We start from the raw sequence: 4288 nt of genomic DNA, 5'->3' as shown, positions 1-4288 counted from the left end.
AACTCCTTTTCGACTTATGAGTACACCTTGGCCAAGGATTTCATCATCGACTTAATTGAATGAAACGTAGATCATAATCTCCTACTATCCTACTATCTAAGAGTGACGAATTCTTTATTGATCAATCACAACCTTCATACGATTCTTGACGTACCCGAACGATATCGTATTAGCGACCCTTTTCAGAGCAACATCCAACACCGCCAAAGTATGACTGTCCTCATATAAGGTACTATGACGACCTCAAGTTAAATGACCAATTCCACTACCGAACGTTAGAGATTAACCACTGACACTCAGATAGTTATCCATGTGGAATCTCTCGACGGGTCTCCAATGTTTTGTTCTATAACAAAAACATCCACATGTTCATTTAAGTGTCACCATACTTTAACTTGTGAGATCAGCTACTTACATCACAAGTAAGAAATGACACACGTGATGGTCTATCCGTAATAACGATATCCGTATCGTTATTACTTACGACCACGGATGATTTAAGATTCAATCAGATGTAATTTGTATCTCACAATCACAACTCCTTGTGATTAACAAATTACAAATATTTGAATCTACGGACTCTATTATTTATTTAATTGTCTATTAATTAAATAATATATCTGCCATTTAATTGCATTAATTATATATAAAAGTATTTATATCCAAAGTTGATTGGACTTAGGGCATAATATTTACAAACTCTCACTTGCACTAGATCCAATCACTTATGTATCAAATATCATAAGTCTACATGACGATCATGTTTATACTACGACAACTCTTTGTCAGTGGATCTGCAATATTATTAAATGTGGAAATTTGCTCTTCTATTTATGTCATTTCTATATATTATCTCTCTGATGAGATTATACTGCCTTAATACATGTTTGGATTATTGATGAGACCTTAGTTCCTTTGCTTTCGTAATGGCTCTATTATTATCACAATACTATTGTATCTGATCAACAATATCAGGAACTACTCCAAGTTCATTTATGAACATTATGATCCATATTGCAACTCTTTGCTACTTCTGAAGTATCCATGTATTAGGTTTCTACTATTGAATCAACGGCTGCTTCACGTTTAAAACCTTTCCAACATACCGCTTAAGAGTAAACCAGTTTCTCCATATGAAATCTTCTCAAGATTTCATCTATATAAATTGGGATGAGTTAAGCAATCTTCTAGATCTACCTCTATAGACCAAGTTGCTTATCCCATATCATTTATGAATAAATCTTTTAACCATTATTTCAACGATTGAAATATAGAGATGTCATTTTAGGAATACGAAAAATGCTCCCACTATCTTCTTGTAAACACACAATTCATTTTCAAATTTGATAAAATCAAACACTTTGACTTTTCATCAAATCTTAGATTTCAGCTCCAAGAGACTTCTCTTAACCTATAGTCACGATATACAACTGTTGCAAATAAAAACCGAATGGACTTAAGCAAGGCTACATGAGAAATATTTCACCAAGGTCAACATTTAACATTTGCTTCTAGTCTTGCTTTGTATATATGGATATTCATATCCATATTGACCTTTTCTTTTGTAAACTATTTACAAAAGCTTGTGGGCTTTATTCCATTAGGAGGCTTGACCAAGGTCTAAATCTTGTTCATTTGCGTCGAGTCTCATTTCGAGTTTCATGGCCTCTTGCTGTCTCTTTTAAGTCAACATTTGACTTTATTTTATTGCAACTAGCAGGTTCATTATCCTGGATCACTGATTAATGATTCGCACCTTCTTGAAAGTCGAATGAGCCTACTAGATTCACATAGAGCTGTCATGTCCTTAGGAGTCTTTACTTCCTGATTCAAAGTATGTCACATATCAGATATGGGATCAAACTCGGATTTATCTACTTGGTTAACTATATCTGTAGACTCTTGAACTCTTTCAAAATTCTATTTTACTCCCACTATCCTCTCTTAGAGTAAACATTTTCTCTAAGAAGACGATGTGTCGTGAGACGAAGATTTTCTTCATGATAATAGAATTTATATTCAAATGTCTCCTTTGAATATCACACAGATATGTATTTATCGGGTTCGGTCTCAAACTTATCCGATTTAAGGCGCTTCAAATAAGCGTCATGGCCCCAACCTTTTATATAAGATAAATTTGGACTATTGTCTTTCCATAACTCGTATGGAATTCTGTTAACCAATTTAGATGGGACATGATTTAGTGTGTTGCACACTGCAATCAATGCGTGACCTCAAAACAATTTTGAGAAATTTGCATGGCTTGTTATTAATCGCATTATATGTAATAATTAACGATTCCTCCTTTTAGATACACCACCTTGCTGCAGTGCATATGAAGGAGTCCACTGCACGAGAATCTCATTCTCTCTTAGATAATCTAAATTTTATCTTTAAGATACTCTCACTTGATCGAATCTTAATGTGAAGGTATCTTTACCTCTTTGTTTCTCTAATTCTAGTGTGAATCCCCTGAACTTTTCAAGAGTTTCATGTTTGAGTTTTCATCAAGTATACTTGATCATTGATAAAATAAGAGAAACATTACCTGACATTGATTGACATGAATCCATATGCATCACTATACATTAGACCAGTAATTATGCTGACCTTTCTTCTTTTCAAGCAAAAGAAGATTTGGTTATTGTGCCAGACGTACATAATTTGTACTTGTCAAAATGAATTAATCCCAAGTATACATTTTTATGTAATTTTGGAAATATATTTCATCTAAATGACAAAGTCTGTCATGCCAGATTTTTGGTAATAATTAGATTATAGTATTTATGCCTTATAATTTCTATACTTATTATAGAATCTTTAGTATTAAAGAACATAAATGTCGTTTTATAATTTACCATAGCCATTAGGATCTTTGAGAAGATAAACAAGAACAAACAATTGTCCTTAACATTAAAATAGTTCATGTCCGAACATGAAATTCATTTTAATGTTCCAACTATAGTTGGCATAAAACGACATTTCTCTAATTCCAATACTAAACCAAAAGGCAATGGTAAGAAGTATATTCATATAGGTAATGTAGCAACCTTTGCTCGTGTATGTCAACTTTTCCCTTTCGCAGTGGTCTACTTCTTTTTAGTTTCTCCATATTTGTATAAATATGAGATTTACATCTGGTATCAAATACCTAAGAAACTCGTGAAGTAGACGTAAGTCACGCAATATTCCTTCCAATGACCTTTCATTCTATAATGAAACCAATGGTCATTAGATTTGGTATTTGTCATTCGCTTATACTGTCTTAACCATATTGGGTGCTTTCACAAAGCCCTTTTAGTCTTCCTCTTAATATCTTTAGAGGAATCAATGGTTTGCCCACTACCAACTTTGATAAAGGGGTTAACAGTCCTAAGCATGTTAAACAACTCAATATTTTTACATTCGAGCTTATTCACGTTAAATTCATAATTAGTTGTGAATAGCTTTAGCTGACGGAGATTACAGGACCAAGTCACTACTTAGTTCATGGTTTATGATTGAATACAGTTGAGACATTTCTCAACGTCAATCATCTTCAGTGTCTAAGCATCGATTGAAGATTACTCTATCATTTTGCACCGGTATAGTTGTTTGGAAGTCTCATATCATTCCACACATGATTATTATCATACAACTCTTTGTAGTGAAGAATTATGTGTTAACATCTATACTCTCAAGTTGTTTTTGTAACTCAGTGACATAGTTGCAAGTATCACATACGTTGCAGTACTATTATCATCACTGCGTTTACTATAGTAGCCACCTCTTCTTTAATCGAGTCATCAGCAGGTGTCTCTGGAAATAGTTACTCAAGGACGTGACCAATTTTCTCATGCATAAGAACAATTTTCAAATTGCAGTGTCAATTAAGAAAATATAGTTTGGTTGTTGGCATCTAGTATGCCATTCAAAACATATGATTACTCAGATTCAATATAAATGTAAATGACGAAAAGGAAAATAATAAAATATATAAAATGCATTAATTAATTTAACATGGACTTTTATTAAATTAATTATGCTCCCACTATTTAAATAAAATTTACACATAAATTTATGGAGTCCATGCTTGACTTCCAGTGGGCTGGGATCCCCTCTATTATATTAAGTCCTTGAGTGTACTCAACAAACCCTAATATAATATTTGGGTAGATACTATTATTAATTGTATCTCCATACAACTCCCAGATCATTAAGCTAATAACTCTTTGTTTTCACACATCTTATGTGTTAGCTTAACATGCCTCTAAAATCTATCTCCTTGAGTGTACTCAACAAAAGATAA

The sequence above is a fragment of the Olea europaea genome, chromosome 20, assembly GCF_002742605.1.
Source record: "Olea europaea var. sylvestris chromosome 20, O_europaea_v1, whole genome shotgun sequence".
NCBI lineage: Eukaryota > Viridiplantae > Streptophyta > Magnoliopsida > Lamiales > Oleaceae > Olea > Olea europaea.
Note: the sequence above shows the minus strand (reverse complement) of the source record.